The 12379-nt window shown below is 48.0% G+C and overlaps 1 protein-coding gene and 1 non-coding gene across 2 annotated transcripts in view; both read left to right on the top strand.

Annotated features, from left to right (window-relative positions):
• Window positions 1-2278: 2278 nt before the first annotated feature.
• On the top strand, window positions 2279-2407 carry LOC134389867 (small Cajal body-specific RNA 21). Its single transcript, XR_010024823.1, has one exon. It is a non-coding gene; the product is annotated as a small Cajal body-specific RNA 21 (non-coding RNA).
• An 8751-nt stretch (window positions 2408-11158) lies between these two features.
• The window catches only part of GATAD2A (GATA zinc finger domain containing 2A), a 95406-nt gene continuing 94185 nt past the window's right edge, over window positions 11159-12379 (top strand). The window contains exon 1 of the mRNA XM_063111714.1: window positions 11159-11177. The gene's annotated coding sequence lies outside the window, so the exon portion shown is untranslated. The remainder of the gene's footprint in view (window positions 11178-12379) is intronic.

The following is a 12379-nucleotide window of genomic DNA, read 5'->3' as shown; positions in this document are numbered from 1 at the left end:
TCCAGAGTGTCCTCTGGTGCCAACAGAAGGAAGTCCCTGCTGGGCCACACCCTGTGGTCCCTCATTCCCAGGATTTGTTTCTCTCTTGGCATCCAGTTTCTAACCACTCAAAATGGAGGTGAGAAGGAGATTCTTTTTCAGAAGACTATTTGTTAAGCCCTTCCCTGGATGCATCCTGGAATGGCCACTAGCTACACTCAGGTTTGGTTGGCCTAGTTGTGGAAACACCCATGTGCATGGTCTATAGAGTGGGCTGTACATGCAGATCCCATGGCCACATCATCTCTTTTTAGCATCTTCCAACCTTTGTGCCTTCCCTTAGTACTCATGGCCAGTGGAGACGGCAAATACTGAACACACACCTATCCCCTCCCTCAGAAAATGACACCTCTTAACTACTTTGTAAAGGGCCAGAACCTAGGTCCGGCCACCTGAGAAACCAAGCCTCTGGCTCCATGTCCCCATGCATCATGATGCACACCTGTGATGCAGGGGACAGCAAAGGCATTTTGATTCATACAATTTGGGCATCTAACAAGGAGTCACCAATTCAAGGTCACACTCGGGGCCAAGGAGGACTTCTGAAGCCTGTCTGTCTCTGTCTCCCGAGCCACAAAAGACTCTGACCTTCATGTTCAATCAGCTCTCCAAAGGCATCAAGTCCTGTGCTAAGTGGATTATTCAAACTAGGACTGACTCCCAGCACACCGGGGATACCCTGACACTCTGGAATACCCTTATAATAAAAGAGTAGTCATGATTGAGCTGACATTCCAATCTATCTGGGCATTCTGTGATTCCATTTGCTAGATCTGGCCACCCTAGATGCTCAATGATGTCTTTGAATAAAGGAACGTGGGAATGAAATCAGAGAGCTGGAAGGTTATTAAATCCAAGCAAGGAATTTCACTGGTGGAAAGAGAGCTCATGGCACTCTGCAACATACCTACTTCTTTGGGTCACAATAAAATTTTGATTCCTGGGCTGGCCGTTAACCCAGTCAGTTAGAATGCAGCCTTGTAACACCAAGTCAAGGGTTCAGTTCCCTGTACTGGCCAACCACCAAAAAACAACCCCCCACCCCAAAAAATCCTGATTCCTCCCAGACCTGGACCATCAGCCAGCCGCTCTCTGCCCCATGATCCCACCTCAGAACTGTGGCACTGGTTAGTTCACTCTGCCCAGAATTCTTGTCCCCACACTCAGTCCTTTTTAAGATTCAGGTCTCTCCTCAATTTCACCTGCTGGAGATCCCCAACCCCTGCCCTAGCCAGAGCCTTCCTCATTTACTGTAACTCCAGTTATTTTTCTTCACAGTGCTCATCATCAGTAGTTGAAATCACCTTTTTGGTTTCCTTGTCACAGTCTGTCCCCTCAATGGAACAAGCCTTGCACACCTTGGCATCTGACACTTGAGCACAGGCCCCTGAGTATCAGGGTCTCCATTAACACCTGTTCTGAGCATAGATGACCAGCTCCAACTGGGAGCCTTGAGGCATCAAACTCCTGCCTCATCTCCTCCTAAGCTGCAAGCTCCTGGCCTCAGCTTAGAACAGTAGTGAAAGTCACAGTGATTTTTGTTTTTGTTTTTGTTTTTAAAGATGACCGGTAATGGGACCTTAACCCTTGACTTGGTGCTGTCAGCACCACGCTCTCCCAGGTGAGCGAACCGGCCATCCCTATATAGGGATCTGAACCCATGGCTTTGGTGTTATAAGCACCACACTCTCCCAAGTGAGCTATGGGCCGGCCCCACAGTGGTTTTTTGAACATGGGTCCGAGTCCTCCACAAGTAAGAAGGTAAATTAGTTTCTAGGTCTAGGCAAAAATTATAATCTAGCTTTTTCTAACCCACAACATGTAGAAATACACACAACTCAACCACCCTAGGACATTTCCTGCTCCACAGAAGACCCCAATGCAGGGCATCCAGGGACTTTCTATGGTGGACAGTAATTTTGGGCTAAAGATGCTTGGTTGTCAGGAACATTCTAGAGGCTGGAACCAAACTCCAAAGGACCGTCTAAGTCACTGATGGAAATGGGCAACTTGCTTCCATGGTGAGAAGCATGACTTATCGGAGCACTTGTTTTTGGTTTAAAAGATCCAAGCACTGGGGGGGAGGGGGGAGGGAGAAGGGAGGGAGGTTTTGGTGATGGGGAGCAATAATCAGCTACAATGTATATCGACAAAATAAAATAAAATAAAATAAAATAAAATAAAAATAAAAAATAAATTTTTATAAGGGAAAAAAAAAAAAAAAAAAGATCCAAGCACCAAACTCAGTTTCCTTGCAAGGGGTTGGGGGGGCCTCCGCCAAGCTTAGAATAGAGGGGCCAGGCATCCTCCCCTGTAGCAGAGGCATTTAGGTAAGAAACCTCACCTTGGTGGTCCTAGCCTTGCATTTAAAAATAAATAAATAAATTAATTAATTAATTAATTAATTAACAAACAAACAAACAAACAAATAAATAAATAAATAAAAGATCCAGCCAGAACAGCATGCTTCTGTCTGTATATAAAATCAAAATGGGCCCACATACATCTGTGTGTGATAGAACCTCTCTGGAGGGATGTGTGAGAGACTAGTGTGTTGGTGGCCTGTGGGTGCAGGGATAGGAGAGCTGAGGGTTAGGGTGAGAGAGAGATACCTTCTCCCTCGTGGCTTTGACCACTGATCTGTCCTATGGTGCCTGGCTCTTATTGTAAGGAGCTCATTAAATATTTGTGGAATAAATTGATACACCAACAATTGAGCAAACTCTGGAAAGGTTACTCATCCAAAAGGACAAAATAAGATCGAGGCACTGGTTATTCTCTTCTGTTCCAGGCCACCATCTTGCTGCTCACCCTCTACCCTCACAGTGTCAGCCCTCAAGGAGGAGGGGAAGAAAGAGTCTGTGCTGACCAGGTATGTGTCTCTATGTCTGGGGAGTCTCTCCCAGCTCTCTTGTCTCAGCTTCAGCCACAATCCGGGAGAAAATTCTCCTAAAGCTGAGTTGGCCAGTTAGCTCAGTTGGTTAGAGCACAGTGATATAACACCAAGGTCAAGGATTCAAATCTCCATACTGTCCATTTGCCAAAAAAGAAAAGAAGACCAGAGCCTTGGTGAGTAGGAGGTGCGTCAGAGGCCACACAGCAGGAAGGACAAGCCTGGCCCCAGCTGGGTAAAAGCCAAAGGCAGCTGACAGCTGCTTCCCCACAGCCTGGCCTGGAAGCCTCAACAAAGAGGCCGGGAAGCAGCTCAGCAGTGACATGGAAATGTGCCTCACTCAGGCACATGCATGACCCAAGCAGCATGGCCTGTGAGTACCCAGAGCTTTTGGGAGACCTAAATTCTATCCAAGAGACAGAAGCACAGAGGCTAGATCCCTACCCTGCCTGTTCTGCCACTCGAGTTTAGAAACCTTGAAGAGGCATTGAATCTCTGTGGACTTCAAGATTCAGAAAGCAGCGTGGCTGTCCCCTTCTGGCATGAATTTGCTCACGTTGCACTCTCTGGGCTCTCCTCATTTGGGAAATGAAAAAGATGGACTAGCTGACTTCTCAACTTCCTCTTGACTCTGACATTCCCTGATATGGGATCATCTCCATGAACAAGGGTCACAGAGGGGAAGAAGGAGCAGTCATTCAGGAAAGGCAGATGACCCCATGCATTTATTGTTTAAGTGTAATTCACCATGTGTATATTAAATGTGTTGTATACTTACTATGTGTTTATTGAAGAATGTAGTTTGATCCTCTGAGAATGTGTTATCTAGTGGAGATTTGGAAAGAAAGAAAGGATAAGGAAGGAAGAAAAGATGAGGAAGGAAGAAAGGAAGGAAACCGAGCCTATTCACTTTGTGTGGTGAGTTAATACAAAATGCACAAAAGTGAGTATTATAAAAAGAAAACTTTAGGCACCAACAATCTCTCAGCCCCACAGCACATGGAAAGGCTCAAGCGGAGGTGGGGATTTTGCTCCTCGTCCAAGCTCCTTCCTACCTTTCCTCACTACAGCCCAAAGAGCTGTGGTCACACCTAACTTGAAGCAGCAGAGAGGACTTTGGGGAGGGTGTGTCAAGTATAAAGATCTCTTGATTGGAATTCAGACCTAGGTTCTAGTTTTATTCATTTGTGACCCTGGCCTAAGCAATAACCCTGAGCCTCAACTATCTCCTCTCCAAAGTGGGGTTCTATCCCTCTACCTCACACTGTTGCTGAGAGACACAGTAAGGGAGGCAGAAGCTGGCTTAGCCAAGGGCAACATGCAGAATTTTTTCAAATGATGAAACACTTTCCACTGAACGTGAGTTCCACAGAATGTTAATGGGTGTTTTTAGAAAATAGAAAACAGATCACATGGTCAAGAGGATTTGCAATATACATAACAACATGCATTATCAATATTAAAAACTTAGTGAAATCCTCAGTTAAAATTTTTTTTTGTTCTCATCACAAATGATAAATTTTTGTAATGATGAATTCGCTAACTACCCTGATGTGATCATCACACATTGTATAAATGTGTTGAAATATAACTCTGTATCCCATAAATATGTACAATCAACATGTTTCAATTAAAAAATAAATACATTTATTTATTTTTGTTTTTATTTTTATTACTTTTGCAGGTGGCTGGTAATAGGGATTGAACCCTGGACCTTGGTGGTGTTATAAAAAAATAATAAATTAAAAAAAAATTTTTAACACGAAGGTCCAGGGTTTGGATCCCTGTACTGGCCAGATATGAACACACAAATATATATATTTAAAAAAAAAAAAAAAAAAATATATATATATATATATATATATATATTTTGTTGTTGTTGTTGTTTGTTTTTTTAAGCAGGGAAATTCATCACAGAATCTCTACAGACTTTTTTTTAAAGCAATTTTACTTTTTTGTTTAATTTTTTGGCAGCTGGCCAGTATGGGGATCCAAACTCATGACCTTGGTGTTGCAAGGCTGTACTCTAACCAACTGAGCTAAGTTGCCAGGTCTACTGACATTTTGAGGCATTCTGATGTCCCGTGGAATCTAGTATGGGAAATTTTGCACTAAGTAATGTAAGGTGTCGTTCCTGACTAAAACATCCCAGGAAGAAACTGGAATTAAGGGAGGAAAAAGGAGGACTTAGAATGCCAAGTCAGGATTCAGCCTTTAGCTTTTGGTGGTAAAGATCTTTTTTTTTTTTCCCTTGATTACAAAAGCAATATGATACACTTTCTCTAGACATGGAAGTTTTTTGAGTCGAGTGTGACATGGTCAAACCCATGATTTAAGAGAAATGAGTTTACACATGATTGATTATGAGAGAGCCATTAAGAGCACTCAGGGACTAATCCGGGCATGGTGGTAGCAATGGATATCAAAAGGAATAGATAGAACGCAACTAAGGGGACCAATCCTGACGTTTAGCAACCAACTTTGAGCTTAAAGAAAGACAACAGAAACCTCCAAAGGTTTATGAGCTTTGAACCTGAAAACTGGGAAAGTAATGCTGGTGCGAAGGTTTGATCTGAAACATGTTGAGTTGTGGAATGTGAGTCACATGTGTATGGAACTGTCTCCATGCAGAGAACTTGAATGGGAACTGGGGCAGACCGGAAACACAGACATGGGAATTCCCATAGAGTTCCACTACACGAAGGGATTCATTCTCTGAAGAAACATGTACAGCAAGATGTGGCAAGAGCTGAGCAGCCTGGCAGAATTTCCAGGTAGAAGCCAGACAGAAATTTAACAAGAGGGTTGAGTTCCATGGAAGCCAATGGGAGATGTTTCAAGGAGGGAGCAATGTCCTCTAGACACTGGAGGCTGGAGAAAATGCAGACCAGTGAGTTCCTGGATGGGGCAATCATTGAGTTCTCAGTAACCTAAGAGAGAGGTTTCAGTGGGAGGATTAGACGCCAGACTGACAGGGAGGAAGGAATAATGAGAGAATGAAAACAGTGGGCTTGGACCACAGGTGTGATGCCAATGCCACTTACAGGAGGCAGAGGTTCAGTCATTTTAGGCCCATGGCCCAGGGCAGTTGTCTCAAGGCAGAGAGAAGAGTTTTTTTTTTTTTTTTTTAAAGATGACTGGTAAGGGGATCTTAACCCTTGACTTGGTGTTATCAGCACCACGCTTTCCCAAGTGAGCTAACTGGCCATCCCTATATAGGGATCCGAACCCATGGCCTTGGTGTTATCAGCACCACATGGAGAGAAGAGTCTTTAATGGAGCAGGACAAAAGCCCTGATCTGTGTTTTAGGCTCAGGTATAAGAGTGTGTCTGGGATGCTAAAGGCCTTCAGATTAACAGAATCTCAAGGTAAATTATTCTCCCCAGTCAGCAGTAAGCACTGGGTTGGGTTCCTCCCTTCTGCATACAAAGTGGCCACTTAAGATGACCCCCCATTCTCCCCCCAAGGCAATGCTTTCTTCCCTGATTGGGGAAATCACTGTTCTGACTTAGAAGTCCTTTTTTTTTTTTTTTTTTTTCCCCCCGTGACCAGCACTCAGCCAGTGAGTGCACCGGTCGTTCCTATATAGGATCCGAACCCGCGGCGGGAGCGTCGCCACGCTCCCAGCGCAGCACTCTACCGAGTGCGCCACGGGCTCGTGCTCTAGGCATATAGGTGTACATAATACTTTTGGCCTCTAAAAAGGGTTATCACTAATCTCACTTAACTATGTCAATAAGAAACAGGTAAGATTTGCTATAGGGATTTTGACCTAGAAATCTAAAGAAGCCTGAACTCCATCTGGACTTGATTCCAGATTTCCCGGCCAACTAACACCAATAAAGCTGCCCTCTGCTCCCCATTCCTGGACAATTCAGGTGCTACCTGACTTTCCCTGGGGAAGTGGCAGTACTACTTAGGCCAACCTGTTGATTTGGTTGTGTCCATCTCTCTCTGGAAATAGACACTGACTTTTCACTACCCTTTCCATGGGAAAAACAAGGCCAATTCCAATGGACTCACCAAAGGATGCAGATTTTAGCAGATTAGCAATTTACATATGCGAACCTCAAAGTGCTTGGCAAATCCAAATGAACTATGTAGTCCAATTATCTTAGGGGGTAACAATGCAGGGGCACTTTGTTGTATGCACCTGAATTGCCATTGTCATTGAGTGACACTGGTGGGCTTGGACCTTTTCATTTACTACACTACCCAATGGTATTAACCAGCAATTTTTCTTCACTGCCCATGGGCACTACCTCCTTAGTCCAAGGCCAACAGAAGGTCTAGCAGGCTGGCACCCACTTGGCCCTCATTTTTCTAGCTACCACTGAGGCCCCGCCTCCCTCGCCGCCTGTGGAGTTGCCTGGCTCAGTCCTATTTCCCTATTTGGATGTGAATGTCACTTAGCCAGTTTGCCCACATGATTTCCCAGACCCAGGAAGGGACACACCTTGGTGCACAGATGCAATCGCTGCTACCACCATGGAAAGGAAAGCTCATCCGTGGTATGGTCACGTGCCTCTCTTTTGATTTTTTAGAGGCCGTGGTCATGACATCCATTTCGGTAGGCATTTAAATCCCTTTGATGAATGTCCATTTGCTCTGGATTCTTTGAGGATAAAATTTTCCAGCCAAATAGCATTCTTGTTTATGCGTAGGATTCCAGACTTCATGGATATCCCCTATTCTAACATCTCTGCCTCTGGGCAATGCCTTTTTCCAGAATATCAAAGAAATTCTGTGCATTCTTAAAATAAAAAGGTGAGAAGTCATTACAGGTCCTATCATTTCCGGGGTTCAGTCTGGAAACTGCACAGGGTAGCCCTGAAATAACCTCAATGCATTATTTGCAAGTTCCCTTTGACAAAGCTAATTTAAGTGGCCTTGACCTTAGTCCTGGAGACTCTATTAGACCTATATCCAGAATCTCACTTCAATGAAACACTTTCCACAATTTGCCTAAAAGAAAGATAAGGCTCAGGGAGTTTTAGGTTCTTAATATGGCTCTGCTTTGCACAAGGACTCAAGGGCATAGCGCCCCTCCCCCATCCTCTCACGTTTCTTGCACATGGGCCCAAAGTGAGATTAAGACAACTGCAAGCTTAGAATCCAACCATAAAATAGCAGTGGGATGTGAACCAGTCACAGTTGCCCTGTGTGCCTCTCAGTTTCTCATGTGTGAAGGGGTTGGTCAAGGAGCTGGTCTTTGATCCCAGTTCAATCCAACAACTATAAAGAAATTGTGTGCAAAAAAAAAAAAAAAAAAAAGAAAAAGAAAAAACACAAACAAACAAAGCATGTGGTATGCAAAGCACTGAAGGATTACTTAAATGAATAAAGCTGAATTCCTATTCTCGTAAGCAGCCCAGTTAGTGACTGGAATGAAACTAAAAGTTTCTGAGTCCTACTGTGTGGCACTTTGAGCTCACAATCCTCAGTGCAGTCCTTTTAGACCGGTGTTCTGATTTCATATATGGTGAGGAAGTAACTGGCCTCTCTAGGGAGGGGCAGGCATGGGTTGGACCCCAGCTCTACCAGCCACCAAAGTCCAAGTGTTTATTGTTCACCCGGAGTGCCTCAGACACTTGCAGAATATGGTAAGTGCTATGACAGGGGTGCAAACAAGGTGCTCAGGGAATACGTTGTCTTTATGTTCACAGTGGCTTCCTTTCCTAGACAAGGACTCTTGTCAGTCTGCCACTTGGGGCCAGGCTGAGCTCACTTAGGGAGTCAGTCCCCATAGGGCTCCCTCCCAACCTCTCATCATTGTGACTCTAAATTTATTGTTTCTTTCAGGAATGTCAGCCCACTTGTAACAATAACGATCATCTTTTCCATGGGGGTACACTGCTTCATGGTTTACAATGCACTTTCACATCCATTATCTCATTTAATCACTTCTTCCTCTGCATTCCTACAATGTTTTCTTGGTATCTCTTTAGTGTAACATTCTGCCTCATATAACAGGCCTGTTTCCCTTGATTGCATTCATCTTGGCTCACAAGTTCCATCCTATAATTTGCTGTCTCCACACCTGTAATTTGTACCTTGTGCACTTCTGTGCACAAAATGGGGCAGTAGAAGTTTGTCATATCACATCCTCCCAGTGTTGAGCGGCTTTCTCATTGCTGCCTTTGTCACCCCTTTGACTGAATAGATGTTTGGTTGCCTCCTAAGGGCAAAGTTGGGTTCTTTGGGGATGAGAAATCAGGCGGAGTTCAGAACCAACTGGGCAAAGATCCCTGGCAGGCCATGGTACGTGCTACAGCAGAGGTGCAAAGACTGTTTGGAGAGTCTGGGGTGAATGAGTTTTATCTGGGGTGCATGGGAAGCAGAAATGCTTCTTGGAAGGGCCCTACCCAGCAGAGAAGGAAACGGTGGCACTGAAGAGGCCAACGGGGTCCAGAATCAGGAAGGGCCATAGATTTGTCCTTTGGGAAAGAGTGGACAAGCAAAAAATTCTCCTAAAATAATAATAATAATAATAATAATAATAATAATAATAATAATGATAAGGGGGGGGCGGTGAGCTCAGTTGGTTAGAGCAAGGTGTTGGTTCTGATCCCTGTACCAGTCAGTGGCCAAAGAACAAACAAAAAAACCCCACCAAATAACAACAAAACAAAACGAAATAAAAAAGGGGAAGGAAGGCTACTAAATGGGCAGCTTTTCCAGAAAGGAGACATAACTACCCACAAAGTTCTGGGGGGAGGAGTGAGATGGTAGCAGTTGTAAGGAAAAAGGGAACGCTTCCTACAACACTCAGATACAGCTTAGAAGCGCAGGGAGCACAACTCCCTGGCATTTCTTTAGTAAAGGGGTGAGGGGGATCCCAATCTCCTGCAGTCCTTCTCTGGAGAGAGGAGGGGTGCTTGAAGTCCCCAATTTCTCGAGGAGTAGGGGGACAAGTGAGGTAGGAATTTCCCAAGTTATCTTTAGAAATGAAGGCGGAAGCACTTCCCTGAGACAAGGGAGGGGCAGGGGCCCCCAACAGTACTCAGAAGAGGCAGCGGATGCTCCCCAAATACCGCTCGGGAAAGACGGTGGGCCCTAAATTCCAAACATTCTCCTTAGGTAAGAGGGCAGGGACCCCTACGCTTTCTTAGAAAAAAGAATCTACTACAAAATCATCCTTATCCTGGCAATTCTCCTCAGAAAAGCAGGCAGGAGCCAGGGGCCAGATTCCTCCTCAGAGGCAGGGAAAAGAATCCTGAAGATTCTCCTCAGAACGGGGGCCAGGGGCAAGAATCTCCAAGATTCTCCTCAGAAGAGGGTCAAAGCCACAACTCCAGACAGCAAAGACGCTGGGGCCAAGAAGCCCCTCAGGAGCCGGGCCGGGCCACCACACCCCCACCCCCCGCACCGAGTCTCCGAAAAGGTGCCTCTCGCGGCCCCGCCTGCCGCTCGGCGTAACCGCCCCGCGCCCGCCTGGCCCAGGCCGCCTCCGGAGCATTGTGGGTGGGGCGCCCCTGCTGAGCACTGTGGGGAACCCCCTGCCTAGCCAGTCGCCGGCCACCGGGCGGCCCAGGCGAACCGCCCTCAAGAGTCCGAGCGAGCTGGCCACGACTTGGCGTCCCTCAGGCCCCGCCCCTCGCGGCATTCCCGCCCCAAGACTAAGTCCCGCCCCCGTAGGGCCCTGACTGGCTCTGAGGCTCGCTCCACTCTCCCATGCCTGTCAGTCATCCTGTACCGCCCCCTCGGGCTCGCCCAGGCAGCCGGCGCCATCCCGAGAGTCAGCCGGCCCGCGCGCTCATTGGCCGTCGGGTGCTGTCCGTCTTCATGCTGGCCACACCCCCTGTGGGGTGCGGATCTAGGGAGCCCAGGCCGGACCTCATTGGCCTGAGGGGCCGCCACTCGGAGAGACGCGCCTCAACCCGGAAGTGTGCGAGGCGAAATCTGCCTAGCAACCGGGGAAGCCGGGCTGTGAAGCGGGCAATTTCAGTGTGAGACAGAGCGGCAAGACCGAGCGGCGGCTGCGAGCGTGGCGCGCGGCTCCTCCCGCCCGGGGTCAGTGCCCCGGCGCGCGCACGCGCACCCCCGCCGCCTGAGCGCGCCCCGCGCCACCAGCGCAGTCGGTCGGTCGGTCGGTCGTCCGTCGTCCTGTCGCCGCCGCCGTCGCCGCCGCGGGCGTCACCTGAGGAAACCGCCGCCCCGGGACGTGACCGGACCCTACTGGACCGCGCTGCCCGAGGCCGTCCCGGGCCCAGCCACCGCCGGCGGGGGCGCCGAGCAACTTCGGTGAGTGAGGGGCTGGCGCCTCTGGCGAGGTCCCCGGCTTCCGGTGCCCCGGGCTTCTCTGGGGCTTCCGCTTCTCCAGGCACCACCTTCCCTGGGTGGTCCCCCTTCTCTTAGGTACCCCCGCATCTTTGAGGGGATCCCCGACTCTCTGAAGGGAGCCCCCTTCTCTGGGGGACCCCCGCATCTTTGAGGGAAGCCCTGACTGTCTGAGGGGAGCCCCCTTCTCTGGGGGACCCCCACCTCCCTAGGGGACCCCGCCTCTCTGAAGGGCCCCTTTCTCTCTGAGACCCCCTGTTCACTTCCACTTCTCTGAGGGACCCGGCCTCTCTGAGACAGCCCCCTCCCTCCACTTCTAAGGAGACTCCTGCTTCTGTGAGGGTACACTCTTTCTCTGAGGGTACACTCTTTCTCAGCTTTCTGGGACCCCCTGCTGATGGGGATCTCTTGCTTCCCTGAGGGGACCCCACTTCTCTCTGGAGACACCCTGCTTCTGTGAAAGGGTTCCCCTCCTGCTTCCCTGAGGGGACCCCTACCCCTCTGAGGTGACTGCCTTGCCTCTCCAGGGGACCCCCCCATGCTCTCTGAGGTGATCTCTGCTTCTCTGAACTGTTCTCCCTGAACTGTTGTCCCACTTTTCTGACATGCCACCTCTCCCCCCCAACTTTCTGAGATGCTCTCCCTGATTTTCTGTCCCCACTTCTTTGAGTGATCTCCTCCTTCTTCCAGGTCTCCTCCAACTAAACTGAAGTGTTTCTGCTTTTGTCAGAATCCTTCTCGGAGGTGTTCCCCACTTTTCCGAGCTGTCTCCACTTTTGATGGGACCCCTTACTTTTTGATGAGTGCCTCTACTTTCCTGAGGGATCCCCCACTACTTTGAAATGCCCATAAGTTTGACTGGATCCTTAGTTCTTTGAGGTGTACCCCCACTTTTCCAAAATATTTCTATTTCTTTTGGAACCTTTATTAATTTATGGATGCCACAATTTTCTTAGGGGTCCCTGTCTTCTCCAGAGGTTCTCCCCAATTTGAGATGTCTCACTCCTGTGGATCCTCATGTCTGTGAAGTGTGCAATCACTTTTCCCAGATAACCCTTCACTTATCTGAAGGTTCCCACTGCAGTCTGAGGGGGGGGTTCACCTCCCACTTGCCCGAGGGCATTAGCCCTTTCTTGAGGCTTTCCTCTTGATGCTCTAGGGGAGAG

Source organism: Cynocephalus volans, chromosome 10, assembly GCF_027409185.1.
Source record: "Cynocephalus volans isolate mCynVol1 chromosome 10, mCynVol1.pri, whole genome shotgun sequence".
Lineage (NCBI taxonomy): Eukaryota > Metazoa > Chordata > Mammalia > Dermoptera > Cynocephalidae > Cynocephalus > Cynocephalus volans.
Note: the sequence above shows the minus strand (reverse complement) of the source record. Positions and strands in the feature narration are given on the sequence as shown.